The sequence below is a fragment of the Phalacrocorax carbo genome, chromosome 15 (assembly GCF_963921805.1).
Source record: "Phalacrocorax carbo chromosome 15, bPhaCar2.1, whole genome shotgun sequence".
Lineage (NCBI taxonomy): Eukaryota > Metazoa > Chordata > Aves > Suliformes > Phalacrocoracidae > Phalacrocorax > Phalacrocorax carbo.
The window spans coordinates 13091856-13111316 of NC_087527.1; positions in this window are offsets into that span (position 1 = coordinate 13091856).

Genomic DNA, 19461 nt, shown 5'->3' on the forward strand with positions numbered 1-19461 from the left:
CTTAGCCCTGTCCCCCCAACCACTGCATTACGTATTTATGCTCTGCAGAGTCCTGTTGCAAGGGAAAGCATCCGTTAATTGCTACAGCATTAGGCCAGAGAGATCTCCGCTTCATTTTTTTGTAACAGCACAGAGAAGACCTTCTTATTGTGGCTGCAGAGCCTCACGCACGCATGGGAGCAACCCTGCATGTGAAGTGGGGCCAGCAGGTCCCCTCGCCACGTGCGCTGCATCACAGTGAAGGCAGGGAATTACTTTGGTGATGCCCCAGAGCTGCATCAAAAGGATGGGATTCCTCTGTCCCTTAGGAACAGCCAACGATTGTGGCCTTGCTAGCAGAAAGAGATCTCTGGGGTTTAATACAGTCAGTGCAGAAAACCAGCACAAGGTTCAGGCTTCACTTCAGTGGCTCAGAGACTGAAACTTTGGCTTTAGGACTACTTTCACGCTCTAGCAGGGCAATGGGTCATGAAGAAAGGTATTACAAAAACTGTGGCATTTTTTAAAAAAAACTAACGCATACTATATTCAAACTTGATTACTACTACACTTTTATCTGAAAAGGATAATGTAAATCCAGAAATGTTACATCTCAAAGAACAAATAGCTCCCAAAGCTTATCATCATAGAGGTGCAATCCTGTAGATGACATGTTTTCAAGGTTAAAGCTAGGTCTATTATGATTAATAGGCTGCCAACTGCCTCTCCTATGTTGCATAGCTGTGTAGATGTGGTGGGGTAATGATGGGAAGTTAAATAGGAGGGGAATTATGTGATGAAGAGTAACTAGAGCAATTATATCCTGAAAAATTAAAGATTGGAATTTAGATGAGAACAGTGTTTCATCATCTTTCAATACCCATTACAAAGAAACCTTCCTCCCTTTGTATCCCTCCAAATCATGCAGCAAGGCATACATAAAAGAATGCTTTCTTGCTATTCTGTGAAATGTGGAGGGTATTTTTAACATTTATCATTCACGACAGAATAATAAATTAGGTAATTTTGGCACTGGTTTACATCATGCTTGCCTTTAAAAATATTTTCATTATATCTATGTTATGCTTGGATTACTCAATGTAGTATGTCATGGATAGTTACTGCTATAATTGCCCTTGTTCACACAATTTTCTTTCCCAATAATCCCATATGTTCTTGGAATTCGGAGGCCATATTTCATCTTGTCAAGGATGATTACAATACTAAATGTACCACTGACAACATATTCACCAGGTGCTGACACGTGACAGAAATATTGAGTCATAAGGGTGTCTTTTAGGCATTGTTCAGCGCATCTTTACCAAACAGCTTCCTTGACCAGCTGCTAATTTGCTAAAGGTAATTCCCAATAGAGCAGATTCAGGTTAATTTACCTATACCAGCGGCAACTGAAATCTTCTCTCCCCATGCTATTTTCTGTGGTTACTGTACAAAAGCAGACTTGACTGGGCATTGCATGTGTTCCTTTGAGCATGCTCCAGGTTAAGCATTTGCTTTTCTCTACTTACGAACATGGAATAATGCATAAAAGAGTTCAACCTCTCCTTCCCCAAAAAAGAATTGAAGCACTATGAGCAACCCTGTCACTGCAAAAGCCTTACATTTTACTTTGTGCTGGCAATATTCTGCAGAAAAAATACACAACAAAACAAAACAAAATTTTTACCCTCCCAAGTGTCTCCAGTTAAGCAGCAAAGATCAAATGGTCCCTGGAAAATCTGGGGCTTGTATACTAGGATTTCAACAACTTAAAATTCCTATTATGTTGGCTATAGTGTGTTTCATTCTAGAGTTTTTGTTTCAGATTCTGCACAGGACAACTAAATGTGGGGAGGTCTTCTCACTTAGCCAGTCACGTATCACTAATTTTCTTAAAAAAGAAAAAGGAGGGGTGGGGATATATGGGCATGTGTTCATAGAGGAAAAAGGGCAAAGCTCAGTCCTTATATTGACCCACGGGACTCTCATACTCTCTGTCGATGACTGCATGGGAGGCTTCAGGATATGACGCTTAACATCTGAGTATCTGCACAGGCAGCTTTCTGCAGCAGCAGCAAAGGACAAAAGTATGTAATAAAAAAGTCTGTGGACTATGTTTCACAACTGGTAAGCTGAATACTGCACATTTACATTGTACATTATGTGTTAAAATCTCAGATGTATAGTCATAGAATCACAGAATAGTTTGGGTTGGAAGGCACTGTTAGAGGCCATCTGGTTCAGCCCTCCTGCAGTGAGCAGGGACATCTTCAGCTAGAGCAGGTTAGTCAACAGAATACACTGAAAGTTTGTGCGTGAACTGCATAACGTAGGGATATTTTTCAATCTTATGCTTTTATGTGCCTAAAATATTGCTCAATATTGCCTGCTAATAACAGCAAGTCAACATACAGCGTGCAGAAGGTCTCCCAGAATTAGTTCTTAAAATCCAGACTATCACTGGAAGTCTATACCACTGACTGGAATAGAATATCACTTATTTGGTGATGTCATAAATAATTTCTTATACCTTCAAACTAAGGGGTTATCAAAACTGATCATCACCTGGCAAAACATGAGTTTAATGTTGGGAACTCTCCAAGGATCTTGCCTAAGCCTTTAGTGCTTATCGGTTGTTAGGAGCAGTGTTCAATCACAGTCTGAAAAAGAAAAGTTAATTAAAGATGGCAAAACATGTAGGGCAAATGGTACACGGGGAGGCATCACCATGGAGATGATGCACATTGTGAGGAGAAGACAATAGCTTGAGTAAGATGTTGATAACACCAAACACCAACAGCAGCTAGCAGTCTAAATCACGCTGGTGTGAAAGAGCCACATCTGAAGATCTCACACCCAGCAGCTGTTGATTGGTGCTCTGGTAATACTGACAGCCAAATCACCTCGGAGTATTCATCTTTGGCATATGATGGTTATACACACGCACACGAACCTCTGCTGAACAGAATAACGTTTTGCATAGATACACCCATTAGCTCCAGTGGGTCTTTGCAGCAAAGTCTGCTGCAGAAAGCACTGTAGAAAGCATTTTCCTGCTTTAATTTGCCCCGACCAGCTGGGGAGGCTCTGACGGTGGCTGCCGCTCCCAGCAATACCTCCCCACGTTCACTTTCGCCAGCCTCCCCGAGTCCCTGCCTCTCCACGCATCAGCCGCAGCTCCCATATAAGTGCAGACATGCCCACCAAGGCGCCCTGAGCTAGCAAGCGTGTGGCACAGCACAGTACCACACAGCGTTTCTCACCGAGAGCCCCTGAGCGCTACAGCTGCTATAAGGTCAGCGCAAAACCCCCCGAGACCTTCCTGCTGCCGGTCCTGGACGCGGTTCAGCAGCACCCGAAGCGGGTTTCTGCAGCACGCTGCATCGCCAGGCGTGCGCACGCAGAGGGCCAGACAGGCGGGGTCAGGTGGGGACTCCCCCACCTTTGTATCAGTAAATGCTTCATCATTATCTCATTAAACGTGCACTCCTCATGTGCAGAGCTGTGCTTTTATTCACCGTTGCGTGCCTTGTATTTCCGGTATTGTCCTATATGTCTTTCTTACTGCTTATATCATCTTCAGGAGTGACCATCCCCCAGCTAAACACAGAGATTGCCCCACAGTAGATGGCATTTGCATCGCTTGTATTTTGCAGGGGAGAGCACAGTATTTCATTCTACAGCACAGCTGCAGAGCCAGGATATATTACATGCCTTCTACCTCCTCTCTGCCACCGTGTAATTCCTGTTTCTTTCCATAATACTGTCAAGGAACATCCTCTCTTTCAAACCCATTAAAGAAAATGAATAATCACAGAAAAAGTCACGTCAATGCATTTGTCACAGACAGAAAGCCATACCAGTGAAGCAGCGAGGTCTTCTCTTTTTTTTCTATTAGGGGAGCAGGAATCACCCGGAATGTCACAAAACTGGATTTCTGCATTCTGTTCTACAATGTAGCTGGAAAAACTGCATGAAAGCCACTCTCGGCTTGTCTGAAGGGACTCCAGTGTACAAGGCATTTCTGTCAAAATCAGTTATTATTTACACTTACTGAATTGCCTGCCTCAGACACTCAATACGGGATACATTTGTGCTGCAAAATAAAATAACTCACGCTGTGCTCTGCCATCTTAAGAGCAGAAATTATTTGGATCAGAGTAGCCACTTAGGAGGATTTCAGCGGACAGTAAAGGATAATATTGGCGCCATGACTTCAAGAAAGTCACTTCTATGAGTAATTTCTCTTTGAATGCACGGCAGTTGAAATCAAAAGAACTTCTGAAATCAGACTTATTTTCTAGCCTATCAACAGACTAGACTCATGAAAGGAGCAGGCACTACAAACCCAGGCGCTGAAGAGCCTGAAGTCCAGCGCTTGCTGCCTTATGCAATTACAGCTGTGCTCTGGGGCTCAGGCTTAGGTGATGGCAATGCACAGGAGTCTATCGGGAGTCCCCACAACAGCTGGCATGCCGAGAGGGACCTGCCTAAGGCAGCTGGAAGAAAGCCTGAGGCAAGGAATACATCCTTAGTCCTGTCTCCTGGAAGCGCAGCAGTCTTGCATTCAGGCTGAAGCAAGGCTCCCCACCTCCAGCGGGGTCCCCAGCCCTGGCATGGCACCAGGCGCCTGCTCTCCCGCAGCCGTGCAAGCGGTGGTGCATCACTCGCTCACCCGCACCCCGCGTCCCGCTCCGCTCTCCGCTTCCTTCAGCCGCCTAAATCCCCCTGCAGAGCTCATGGGGGTGTGCAGAGCAAACTTTGTGAAATGACAGTCTGTCTTGCCCCTGTAACTGTTACATTAGCCATAACTCTTAATGGCAAACAAAACATTTTGTAGAGAAACTTTTAGTAACATCGTCCTGTTAAGAAGATGTTTGGCCTATGAACACCTAGCTGTTCTTTCTGCAAGAAAAATACAGTCCTTTCTGGATGTGCATCAGTACAATAATTTAACATGGAAAGAAATATCAGATAATTTTTTTCCTATATATCAAAGCTCTTAATTTAATAGAGCTATTTTTCAGATAACAGCCTCAGTAATGTCACTACAAGAAATGCTCACTGGGAAGCTCAAAACAGCTAAACGCTAGTCTCCTCCTGTGGACTGTAATGCGTGAAGCATTGTACTTTCCAAGATGAGAAAGTAAGAACTTAGAGATGCAGTTTAAGGACAAAAAAAAAACAAACCAAAACCAAAAAACATCCCAAAACCCCCAGAAAACCGCCAGAAAACCACCATGCAAAATGAGAAACACAAAGGCAGGCTGCAGCCTTATTCTTTGTTTGGCCCAAGGGCCATAGACAGCAACTCACTTTGTTCTATGTAAGTGATGTACGTCTCCAAACTCTCCCTGATTGCCAGCACAGTAGGAGCCTGGCCAAAAATATCTCATTGCATTCAAGAAACATGCCTGGGACACAGAGGATCTGCTGATGGGTCAGAGAGCACACTAACCCCAGCTGCAGAGGCACGAAGCTACCTGGGAGGGGCAGGGGTGCCAGGGAGTGCCAAAAGGAACAGTATTTACTTTCCTGCTAAATAAGAGATTCCCATAAAACACACTAGAGGTGGTGACCTGCTGTCATGGCCAAAACCACTGTTACTCCTTCAAGTCATTCGTGCCAGAAAAGAAGAAAATCCTAATACATTTAACAGTGATACTAAAGCATAATAACACATCACCTGTACAACCAGGACTTCTCCACTTCTGGCTGAGTAAGATGCCAGGACTCTAGCACGCATGCTATAACTTTTTCTAAAGCTATTTTATGTCTACTATTGATGCAATTTCAGTCAAACGGTGAGCTCCTGCCCACTGCCGACTTCGAAGTGAGTTGGAAAGTATATAAAAATAAATGTAAACTCTGTCTCTTTGTGCCAATAAATTCACAACCCAGGTTAAACCACCCTTGTTCAAGCAGCCTTCAGGAGTGAGTGCTGTTAAAGACCTAGTAGCCTGACAGTTGCTTGAGAACTAGGAAACTTTGTAGAAAGACAAGCTGAGAGGTTTGGTGTGTTTCATGTTGCTTCCATGTTCCTCACAGCTGCATTAATTCCTGTGCTTGGGTGTGTAGGATTCCTCTGCAGAGCACAAGGGCCGGAGCAGAGCTGTGACCCCTTGTTTTAGTTGCACAGATGGACAGCATCCTGGTTTTGAGCAATCTGAAACCTACATTTCTAATCTGACCATTGCTTGCAAACATGGTTTGAATCCTTATTGCATTTTCAGTTTGAATTGTATTTTTAGTTAATGCCGTTTTAAAAGAAACATATTTTAAACTCCCAAATTCCAGTTATCATCTCATCGATTTGGCAAATAACATTCTTTTTAAAAGTGCATCTATACCACTAGGCATCCCCCACAATGCTTTAAGAACAATTCTATTTTAGTCACTTGTCTAGTCACTCCCCAAACCCTTTTGTTTCCCTTATGTGGCATTATCTGTTCAAGCGAAGCCAGAGCAGATGTCATAAACTATGGGCATTGATCTCCTCCATGGACTACGGGTACTGCTGCTTTTGCCGTATTAATTTTGGGACTGGCATAGGGAAGAGGTTGTGCTACCTCCACTTCTACCTTCTGCTTTTTCTTCCTACAGATGGCGGGTTTTATACAATTAAATTAATTACAAGCCAAACCGTATTTGTCTAGGATGTGTGAAGCAGCTGGTCTCTGTTTATGGTAATCAAATACATTCACAGGTCTTGTTCCCTTCTTCATTCTTTCAAGCTGGTTACTTCCCTTCCCATAAATACCTCTTCAGTTTATTTAATTCCTCGGGCATTTCTTACCTGGTCTTGCCAGCACTTACATCAGATATTGTAAATATTAATTTCTGCAATGCCTACATTTTACTCTTTCCTTTTAACATTTGCATCTGACATCGCTCTGCTTGGCTGGGGAGACAGAGGCTACGTGATAAAGAGAAATCTGCAGCTATCTATAAAGCCCAGGTGGTAAGTGGCTTATTTGTAAACACTCATTTACCGAAATCTATACTTGGCCGAGAGCTTTCTGAAAACATCCTCTCCATGAGCCCAGACGGCTCTGTGAAGTAGACCCTGAAGTGCTGTGAACTGGCGTCAATCAAGTGACGGCAACCGGTGCCACCCGAGGGCCTGTGTCGGGCTCACTCCTCCAGCAGCTAGCGACTGGCTCTGCAGCCCTGCCGAGAGCGGCGGTTCAGGTCCTCACCTCCCACCTCTGCTTCCTGGCTCAGGGTGGTTCTGGCCGCCCTGCTCCCTGGCTTGGTGTTTGGTAGGCAGCTGCTGGCTGAACATCACCTCTCGGTGCCTTATCTGCTTTTATGTTCTGACCTTGCCATAGGGTGGATGTTGGGGCTCTGACGGTACCAGTTTCTATGGAAGGCATATTTCCCATACAGCGAGGTCAAGGGCACAAACTTATAAGTAGCTGGTTTGAATTTATAAAACTGGTTCTCTAACAATAATTAATATTACAAAAATTACGCTTTGCCCCAGAAGTTTCTGAAGCCCTTTGTAAGCAGGAGCATGGAAAGGCCAGTCACCTGGTCCAGTCCTCAGCTATCCTCCACGCCATGCAATGGGCACAGGCAAGGGAAGATGAATAGACTCCTATAATGATGGTTATTTCCTCCTTTATCATTCAAAAACCAGCAGAGTACTGTGGGAATGCAGCCTCGTCCAGGCCGTCTGACATCCTTGACTTGAGTCAGGCTCTGCTTGGATGCTTCTTGCCACTGCTCCCCAACTTAATTTCTCTCTCTGCTACCTCATGGTCTGCAGGGGTGCAGCAAAAAAAAGGGTTCGTCTGAAGCAGAAAATCATTGATTCTGAGATCGATCACATCTGGATTTACCCTGCCTCAGATATGCACAGCTGTAATTTGCTGCATTTTCATCCAAGTCACAGAAAATGCTCAGACACCAGCGGGAGCACAGGGGCTGCTCCCCAAGTCTGCCTCGCTCTAATGGCCGTCAGCGGTCTCCACGGCAACCCAAACTGGGAGCAGCACTTAAAATTGATCTTCTTATTAATAAATTAATTGGCATTCAAGAGAAATAAAGAGGCCTCTTGCTGAAGGTTATGTCAGGGCTCCTCTGACGTAAGCTACCAGAAAAGCATCTTTTAATTAGCAGCTTGCCCCAAGGCAGCAATACTCCACCTCCTGCCGCTGGTTGGACTCCTTTGCCTCCAACTGCTGCCAGAGGCCGGGACTCTCCTGGTCTCACGTTAGTCCTCTGTGGGCCCCAGTCAATAAGAAATTAAGTTTCACTGTTCTGGGAGCCGAGGTACCATAACCGTAAGCATGACAGGAATGCCTTGATGGATCTACTGGCTGATGAACGCAGTAAAAGCCATCACATCTCAATCAAAAATTCATTCACTTCTCTTTAGCAATTGAGGAGATATCAGGAGATTTAATGACAGACCAGTAAACCGTGTCCTAATCGGTGAAAAGTATTCTCTTGAGCAGTTTTGTGTGCAGTATTTGCAGGTTATTTATTGTTATAAATACAGATAATACTGTTGATAGCAGTGGTGTTTCAGGGCTAGCAAGAAACAAGGCTGCATAAACACAAAGTAACAGCGCTTTACTCACTGTTAAGTAGCACAACACAGGGTAATGGTACCCTCTGGTAAGTAGGATGGATGTGGAAGGGCAGCACACAAACTCAGTGAACAACAACCGGTAAAAGCTTTCTGCTGCGACACAGCTCCCCCTGGGTTTGCTTGCTGGTCCTTGTGCTGGCACTGTGATTAGTAACAGGAGTTTCTGGAAGTGGCTCTATAACCTATTGTCATTAATCACAAATATTTATACAACTGAAGCATCTGAAGGCCAGAATCAAAACCAGACGCCCACGGTCTTGGTGGCTCTATGTGCTCTTAAACTTTTGGGCTAATTTTCCAAAAGAATGTACAGTCTAAAGGGATGTTAACACTGCCATGAGAGATGGAAAAGGTGACAGGAATCCAGAGCAATAACAGAAAGACTTTTCTTCATCCAGCATGTTAATGATATTGTTTGAAAGAAAGCGATTTGGGTGGGGAGAGGGGGAGAAAGGATAATTTACTAAAACATACTAAAGGAATGAAATAAACCTACTGCGCGGTAACCCCTTTTCCAAACACAACCAAGAAGACTGACTCCATGTGATGTTTCAGTTTGTGTAATTGTAAGGCAACCTGAAAATGATTAAAACATCTTAGGTTTATTTCTCTCCTAACAGGACAGAAAATACATTATTAAACTTTTAATTCAGGATTTACCAGGGAACTGATAAACTGTGGAAGTCCATGGCTGAAATGAAAACATTTGGGCCTGGATTTAGTTCTATCCCCGAGTCTGGTTTCTTAACAGATACTCCTGTAGACAGTTGTGGAAGAGAAAACAGGAAAAGTAGAAAGCAAAGAAGAAACTGTTACCCCGGAGAGCAAAGTGGAGGTTCAGTTCTCCAAAAAGCAGAGGACAAATATTTAATATATAGACACCCAGCTTAAAGTCTGCTTTTCCTGCTTAATATTTGGAGCTCTCTTTCTTCTGCCCCTTTTCTCAGCACCCTTTGCACAGAGCAGCTCTCCGTGCGGTCCGTTTCAGGACCCGCTAGTATCAGCCTTGAAGGACCATTTGAGCATCTTCTTTTGGAAGCCGTTCTTAAGCAGAGCCCCCAGCCAGGAATCCCACCCAGGGACCCGAATCCCTCACTGTAGGGTAGAATTCCCAGCCATATTCAGCACCAGTGGAAGACGACAGAAATTTTTGGTACTAACAGCAGTAAGCGTTATATCACGCCTTGACTCACAGTTGTATCACTAAATAAAACCTTTTCTAATTTTTAGTAAGAAAGGGAAAGACAACATGTTAAACACCCAGACATAGCAGTCAGAAGTGAAGAGGATAAAAGGCTTTTGCGTCTGCTTTTTCCATAGAGTATGAATAGTTCCAAAATCTATTTTGAAACATCAAAAAATTCAGAACAAAAGAAAAAAAATATCCTCACAATTTGCCAACCATTATATTATTCAGTGTTCCTGGAAAAAGATAGTCCTGGGTTTTGATCCAAATTACAGATAAGAGCTGGCAACAAAGCAAATAGAATAAGAAATATTATTTTATATAAGGAAAGTGGGAGAAAAAGCACGTGTTTGTTATCTTGCTCAGAGCAGGCCAGTTCTCCGTCTGAAAAGGCAACATTTACAATCAGCCATATGAGGAAAAGTCGATAAAAGAGAAAAATAATAGACAAAAGGTGGTTGGGAGGAAAAAGAATAATTTTCCTCCCCTTCTATCTGGAAGGCCAAACTGATGGAAGCTGCGTTTCTGCAACTAGCACATGTTTAATTCTATGTAAGCACAGGTTTACTAGAGGAGCTAAGGAGGCTGGAGCCCTTCTCCCTCTCCTAACTAGCGGTGCCTGGCGCAGCACGCATCCTTCTAATACTGTGATGCTGAAACAGACACATGCAACCCAACCCCACCATCCAGACTAGAGCAGCACCCACCTCTATTTTCTACCATGTTTAAATCTAAAGGAAGGTCAGATGCTAACGCAATGCAAAATGAAGACCTGCCTATTCCAGAATCAGAAATGTAGCTGCTTCCCACCACAAGAAGTCTCTCAGAGCACTCTGGTAGCACCTGAACATGTCACGCTAAGCAAAGCGCTTAATGCCAGGTACGTGCATGAACACTATGCCAGTACTGAGGCTAGAACTTAAGGATAGTATCCATTAGATAAAATGAACACTTACCTATATCTTTCACTGAAAGATTTGATTGCATCAAGAAGCTGGTGTAGCTATTGGTCTTTAGTAGGATATTCTTTCTAAGTCACTCTACTCAGGCCAAAAGGTGCCTATTACTCATTTTCAAGTGGTCCAGCCTGCAGACCAAACTGTTTATAGACCCCAATTAGAGAAATACACCAAAAAGGCAAAAAATGCCTTTTTCCCCCCCTCCAGATAAATAAATTCTATGCAATAAATGGACTGTAATAACTTAAAAGTTCAGTATTATTACACTGGTTCCCCCTTTTCCACTATTATATTTATTTCTGATGAAGTTGCAACATTTTGTCTAATATTCTAATTACTGCCAGCTATAACATGGTAGAAATTTCCCTTCTTAGAACTTCCACGCTTAGGATATTTGTTGCTGATGATACCCTTTTCCTTACAGTTAAGGAGAATTAAAGACTTACATCCAGCTGAACATAAATGAGTCATATACATCGCTGTCAGAGTCTGTCTAAGGAGTGATTTGTGACTACCTTTTCTCCGCTTCTCATTCAGGCAGAAATCATTAGAAAAGATTTAATCAAGAAAGAGTAATGAACTTGATAGAAGCTGGCCAGACAAATGAGAAAATCACTTGACTTCTGTTAAAAGATGCTGGATTTTTTGAGTTAGACCCTCCATTTTTTGTGAAGTTAATATAACCTCAGCTGTCTATTTCAGCTGAACTCCTGTTTCCCAACGATAAGTCAAGCTGTAAGTCAGATGCAAGTCTGCTATTCTTAGAGAACTCTGTAAGCACATAGGTATATATCAATATGTATGCATATCTTTAAACTTGTAGATTTGAAAATCTGAGCTATTTTTGCCCTAATATCAGGATTTTTTATCTGCAACCTTGCTGCAAACTGCAAATCAGTGCTGGCTTTGAAACGTCCTGGCTTTCCGGATGCCTATGAAAGCTGCCAGTACTTAGACATTTGTGACTTTTTCAAAGAAACGAGCCTTAGGAAGATCAACAACCAAAGAGAAACAACATCAAACATCAGCCAGCACACCACAGCAGGGCAGCCTGGGCAGTATTTGCACCAGAATGAGCACTGATTCAAGCGATGCCAGAACTACCCTTTTTTAATGAATGAACCCAACACCTGAGAGGGAATACCTGTTTCAGGGAGATAATTTGGGTTGCTAGACATGATTAAATCCTCACATGAGATAGCAGCAGTGCTGCTCTTTTGCCTCCCGAGATGCAAGGGCTGTCCTGACGCATGGAGCACATGGACACTGCCCACGTAACATCTGCTTTAAAGCAGTGGAAAGAACCCAGCCTAGGAGATTTACGGATTGGGCGGGCAATGTAGGCAGCAGAGGCATCAGTGACTTAGATGGGGAGACATGCCAATGCACTCCCAGGAAGGCCCCCCATCGTTGATGCTACGCCTCTCCAGTAGGTCAGTCCTTGAGTAGAAAGGGCAGGTGGCCCAAACTGCTGAGTGACAATGACGATTCTGAGATGCCAAATGCTATTCAGAGGAACCTGGCAGCTAATTTCCCATTTAGTAAAAATACGGACAGAAACTGAACATTTACCCCAGAGGTGAAAAGCCAGTATTTTATCTGAAAATTTACTCTGTTTACTCTTCCACTGTTAAGGTATCTCAGTGCTATATGCACCTAAGTGTATGCAGTATTCTTATAGTACCCATCTCATCTTGCTTAGGCAGAAGCACTCTCTATCTAGCTTTTGTGTTCTAGGTAGGAAGTTTACTGGTCAATTAAGTATTCAGGAAGGAGCATTCGACATGTGAGTGAGGAATAATTCGGCTGCTGAGAAATGTCATATAACAAAGCCTCCCCCTCGATTTGTTTTCAGAAGCTGGAATGCACAAAGATGGAGGCCTTGTTTGCTCCCGCCTCCTTTCTGCATTAGCAGCAGATGCTTGGTGTAATCATTTAAGATCATCACAGAAGGTGAACAGATTTTTTCTTTTTTGGGGGGGTGCGGGGGAAGAAAGAAAAAACAAGACAGGCTTTTTAGGGCTAATACCAAAAATTATGTAGTCAATTAGAAAGCTACAATGGAATGACAGGAGCTGTTCCATCATAAGTCAGTTTTAGTAGTCAGAGCATTGCAAGAAAGGTCCAATGCTACTCTTGTATCGCAGCAGAGATTTAAAAATAATTATTTTGATATGAGCATTTATACAAAATTGGAATCAGATGCATCAGAGTGATAAATAATGGCTACACCTAGGCTACCTGAAATCTACTGTGTTTCTCCCTTTGAAGTACTCGTCTTTCTGGATGGTCTATAGCATGGAAATTCTGATGATAATATTCTCATGAGCATGCTGAGTTTATTGTATCTTATTTGAGGAATGCCCCAAATCTCAAAAAAAGAGAAAAAAGTCTCATAAAGCTCCACCAGAGTTCTTATCTTGCATTTGCATTATTTTTAATTTCCTGGTATCGCTTATCTTCCAGTTAAACAAAGGGAGGTGAAGCAGAAAAGAACCATGTTGCCATAAGACTGTCATAATTTGACTGACAGTTTACAGGATGAGAAATTTTGGGATTGAAAGATTTTGCTTATAGAAAGGCTACAGACGTTCTGAATAAACATAAGCTGTGACATTACTCAAAGATAAAAAATTATTAATAGTACGCTACAAATAATACAAATAACTGAACACCATCCCATTTTAGCTGATGAGCCCTCCAATTTGAAGCCTAATGGAGTCAGTTGTTGGAAGACTTCCAACTACTTCAGTAGGATTTATGTCACATCTTATTCTGGAACTGGATGAGACATTGACATTTATTAACTGCTTCACAGTAACTGCCATTCTTCAGACTATTTGCTAAAATCTTGCTACAAGTGTTCACGGTTTGCCATTCACACATCATTTTTAGTTGTATGAGTCAGTTGGAAGTGACTAATGGCAAAAATATTGAATAATTACAAAAAATGGAATATTACAATAGAATAGACATCGTGGCAGCTAGAAAACATTTGGTCACATATTGGGTCTGTTTCCTCATTTGATAAAACATGCAGTGAGCTAGAAAGATGTGCATCAAACTTTGGTAAAAACTCCAACATCGGAGTAAACCACCCTCACACTTTCATGACCACTTTTTGTGTTTAGGTCAAACAGTCGAATGTTCTTGGGAAAAAAAACCCCACACGAACAGACCCCCTTCAATCAAAATTTGCTGCTGAATTCAAGTAAATAAAGTGATAATCTTTTGTTCCCGTTGTTCACCTCACTATGTATTTGTAGCTCACTAGTCACCAGCAAGGAGTCCAGAGCAAGCCATTATTGTTTAAGACATCAGTTTACAGTACATGCCATTTCACTTCAAAAAAGAAAAAAACAGAAGGCCTTTATACAGAAATGCAATTTCCAAAAGGAAATGTAAGAAGAAAAGAAAAATATTTGTGGAAAGCAAGCACAGATAGTGTATCTTCAGAGTATTTGTATTCCATACATGAAAAGAATTCCTTTATCTCAATATTGTGTTTTCATGTCTCCTGGTGTGAATCTTATTCTGGTTCCATGCCACGCTGATCCATCCACTCTCTAATGAATACATTAGGGACATTACCAGGCAATCTGGAAATACTGAGGTGAAAAAAATAATGTTTTGCAGCAAGGTATATATTCTCTGAAGTGCAACGCCTTCCTCACACTGCATTTTATCATGAAGAAAATTATGCTTCAGGAACGAGGCCTTAACTTTTTAAGAAAAAACCCCCACGAGTTACACAGCGGTCCACCAGCCTTAAATCATTCACCCTACTCTGATGAAACCGTCCTGAGGACTATTTAAATGAAGGTATGGCTTAAAGTCAGGACTGAAAGTTGTTTTCAGAAGGTCACTCCTGCCCCTCTGGTCTCACTAGACTCGGAGTGGAACAGAGTGAACTGAACAAGTAGCATCAGCCTGGCATAAAGATGATTTTCTGTCCGTGAGCTGTTCCATTCCACATTTGCTTAAAATTGGATGTAAAAGCCTTCATTTGGTCTATTTTTTTTCAAATTCAGATGATGTTTTCTGTGCCTTGACGTATCTCAGACATGCACGGTCCAAGAAAGTACACACAGACATCACAGTGACCAAATGCTCATCGCTAGTCACCCTCAGAGAGCAGAAGGAGAATTTGGGCTGGTTTCATCCTGAATGGATGAAAATAGTTAAAAGGCTACTGAAGATGATGCTACTGATAACATCTTCTGCCCACATATATTTATCTAAACAATATTTTGCGGCAGGACTTGTCTATCCTTATGATTTTTTAAAGCACAACCCTTTCGTTTTTCTCTCCCTCTGAGCTGTCCTGGATTCTGAATAAAGGAAACTTCCACCGTAAGAACAATAATACTTTTGTCTCTCACAAGATCATTTCAAAGCATGATAAAACTTTATCATTGACCGCACTAGGAACATCATTGCCTCTGGATTATATCTCCACAAGATCATTCTCATAAGATTCTTTTCTCTGTCTTGCAAAACAGGGTAGTGAAGTGTAAGTTCATGCCTCAGTATCTTTTGCTAATAACATAGGAATATAGCCCTCCCTACCTCATTCCGTCATTGTACAAGAATCTCCTTCATATACTGGTGTTTCTCTAATCAGAACTTGTCAGACAGTTTGTCTTTTTTATTTCCAGGGCAAACTGAAAAAAAAAAACAACCCACCTTGGACACATTATCCAAGGAAGGTGTTACAAAACAAATACATTGGAGACTTGCCCAGTCCAGGACATTCTGAAGCAAAAAGTGAAGACCTGACAGCCAAGAGCTGTAAAAACTTTGGAAAAGTGGGTACCTAATGCTGTTACAAAATCTAAACCGAAATGCCTCATGGAAAATAATTTCCCTTTTGCCCTGTCACAACTACAAGTCCTGTGATGCCAGTGAGGGAGATTCATCCAGAGATCACATTTCATCTCTCATAAAATACAAGCATGCAAAAATAATTTTAAAACAAAGCAGGAATTGAACCAAACTGCCACGTTTAATAGTAATGTCTGCTACTTACTATTCTTCTATTACCATTGGTCTCCTTCTCTTACATTTATCCATTTTATCCCTCTCTAACACCTAGTTTTAAAATGCAAGTGTGCATTTTTTGCTCACAGTACCTAGGTACTTCCAAAAGACTCCTCTATGGTCACAAATGACAGCTAATGGTTTGCCTTTCCCTCCCTGACCACTCTTCAGGATCTTCCTCCTGACAACACCGGCATTTCTGAAAGTTAGGGCACCCACGTGTGACATTATCAAAAGACCTAGAAAGGATAAAGCAGCTGCGTTAACATGTTTAGACTAATTTAGTTCCTTAATCTTGTAATAGGCTTCAAGCAATGGATGAGTTTCAGTTAAATTTTTGATAGTGCCAGAGAAGCTAAATTTCAGATGTTTTATTAAAAGGAGACAAAATTGTAAACAGACACTGTAAAGGCAGGCATCTATTTACCTGCTGGGGCTAAACTTCACGATTATTGCCAACATTTCCAAATCTGACTCAGGCAGAGAGAGAGAGGCCTAACCCTTACCCGAACAGTGCCAAACGTGGAGAAAAACTAGAATAAACTCATGCAGTCACTGACCACTGATCAATCCTTTAGCATTAAAAACTGATCAAACCCTCTTCAGCTTCAAATTAAGACTGTGATTCTAAATTACAGTAGGTGACCGTGACCTATGTCTCCAACCAGCCAGGTGGCTCAGTCACGAAGGGAATACATCGTGGTTACTCTCTTTCTTCCAACCCCCCACAAAAGGCCTAAGCAGTCCATGGGAAGCAGGGCATCAGAGTAGCAGTGGAGTTTCTCCAACTCATTCAACAGGCCCCTCCTTTTCATTTCTATTCTAAACAAAAGGAGGAGGAAAAGCAGGAAAGTCTGTATGTTACACTCCAAAGCACAAGTATACTGAGACGCAACCTCAGTAAAGTCAATGTCAACCTCAGTAAAATCCAGAGTCAATGATGTTCCTAGTGCGGTCAATGATAAAGGCATTGTTTTATCACGTTTTGCAATGATCTTGTGAGAGACAAAAGTATTATTGTTCTTACTGTGGAAGTTTCCTTTATTCATAATCCAGGACAGCTCAGAGGGAGAGAAAAATGAAAGGGCTGTGCTTTAAAAAATCAAGCGAAGGTCCCTCTCAATCCTACAAAAACCTTTAGAATAAAAGTAGAACTCTGCAAACAGCCAAATGTTAACAGAACAATCTAAAATCTATTTATTACTGGGTCAAAGAGCAAGCAGCTCCCACACTTCCTGACATTTTGGCTTGAGACCCTTCTCCCTGGCAGGCACGAGCAATCAAGACTATTGTCAGCAGCATGAGTTGGAGTATTGCTGGCTTTGACTCTTTTAACTGCTAAAAGCAGGGCGGTTGGGGTTGGAGCACAATGTTTGCATACAGTGTGATCTGCTCTCAGGCGTTGCAAGCTGCTCCGTGTTGTAGTTAAAAGGAGCATTAAGAGCTAGTCTCTTCATGCCTTTTATGTGAGACATGAATGGGTGGCGTTATGGGGTGGTGGCACCAGTCTCAGGAGCACAGGAACTGTCACACAGCACAAGGCAGAGCGGTATCTTTTTGGCCTGGTTATTTTTTCTGCAGGTACTTTCCTGCAATTATATACACATTTCAGCACAATATACAAGCAGAGAATCATTCCTCATTTACAGAAGGATAAAAGGCATCTGATCACTATCTCCATATACTAATTAGACCCTATTCAATAAACAGCAGGGGCACTTCTGTGATTTTTTCTTACACTGAATTCAGGCCTAACCTGTGTAGGCATTTTATAATATGCTGCTGAGTATTTAGCTGTATCTTTAGGCAGCCAGGTTCAATTTTCTTATGCTACTGCACTGAGCATTACAAGGCCTAAAGGATTTGAACAGCTAAATCCTGCTTTCGTAAGTGACTAGGCAGCTGGAAGCCCAAGTAGTCAAAGGCATCGAACAGGCCTTAAAGTCTAAATCACATAGGCACAGACATTAAAATATACTTAACCCCTCAAATGCAAATGGGTACCTAGCACAATGTTCAAAAAGCCACTATAGTGCAAATTCTACTTTCAAAAGCTGGTTTTGAAGACACAGCTATGTGGTTTTGGCCCCGTGTCACTTCATAATGTGACTTAGATCCTTCAATCAGCTGGAAGCTTTCAAATGTGTTTCCTTTTTCCTTTCAGTAAAATGCAGTTTGTAATACGGGGGTGTGCGTGTGTCATGTTTCTAACATAACAGTTGTTACTCATTTCAACTTTTACTGTATCATGTCTTCGCATGGTTGCCTACAGCTACAGCTAGGTAGCAACAAGCTTCACTTTATCAGAGATTTTGGTGCAATATTTACTTTGTATGCTCTTGTATTTGATTTTTAGTCTCTAAAACAATAATAGTTGACTTGTTTCCAGTATTCTCTTTGCATCCTTGCAAAAGGAAAAGAAATCTTATTCAAGTCAAAATGGTTTTTCTTGTCCATTGATCTGTATAACCAAAACCTACAGCAACTAATTTCCCAGATTAAACTAATAAATTAAGATTGCCTCACTAGAATCCTGACTACTGCAAAAACAGGCACTAAGGGAAAGAGATTTACTGAGATGAAAGAAATCTCCATTTTAGCTACATTTTCATAGCTCCTTTGGTCAGGATGAGCTGACAGTTATCAGAAGCCAAGATAAAGATATATGATGTTTAGAAATGGCATCTAAGTTATAATTCCAGAGAACGAGCAGAGTAAGTGTGTTATTAATCCTGGGCTCTTAGGCCAACTTAATTGCTGTCAGTAAATCAGTAATTATTTATGTAGCTTCTTTACAGTGAGTAACTAAAGGATTGAAATTATTTATCACACAGTTACTCTGCAGAGTAAATTCAATAATTATTTTTTGCTATAGTGTAGTGTATGAGGGTATATTTACCCGGAGAGCTTCTGTTGTCATACAGTGCACCGTGGAATATTGTATCCTATGTTCAGCACAATATTTTGACTGAAAGCGTTAGTTACCAACCAGCCTGTTAATATGAATTTATCTCCTCTTTGCATGAACTTGGCAGAACAGATACACATATGAGGCTGCTTACATTTAGCACATTGCAAACCAGTAGGGATAGGTTTCACTTTAAATTAGAAAGGAAATTAAGCTTTAATTTGAGAGGTCAGAAAGTGGCTTGGGTTCATTTGCCAGTCAGAAAACCTTGGCAAACTTTCCAAATTACTACTACCGCACCGGCTTCGGCATCGTTTGGTTCAAGTCTGTCGCAGCCAGCCTGAGCGCTCCCGGTCGCTTTGCATTCCTGGGAGAGCCGAGGTCCAGCATCATGCAGTGTCCCCCCAAGAAATTCTGCGTACAACAAAAACTGATTTACAGCTTTCACTGCAGCACTCGCCATCACCTGCTTTTGTGGTTGCAGCATCTTGTCCACGGCTGGAGACAGTTCCTACTGCGACGGGTGGATTTTCTGCCTCTATTTCCTTGCCACCAGCAGCAGCCAGAACAAAACTGCAGAATCTGTTAATCTGACAAGCTTGCAGCATACAGAATAAAATGCATAGCTCTTGAGCAGTATGAGGAATGAATTGCCTATGCCGTTCACAAGTTCTCAGGTTAGGGAGCTCCTTGCAAGTCAGAGTATCAAAACTAATGTGAAATTCAGCAGGATTTAATACATATATTTTTAATACTATGGCACTAAAAACGATTTCTACACTTATTAATT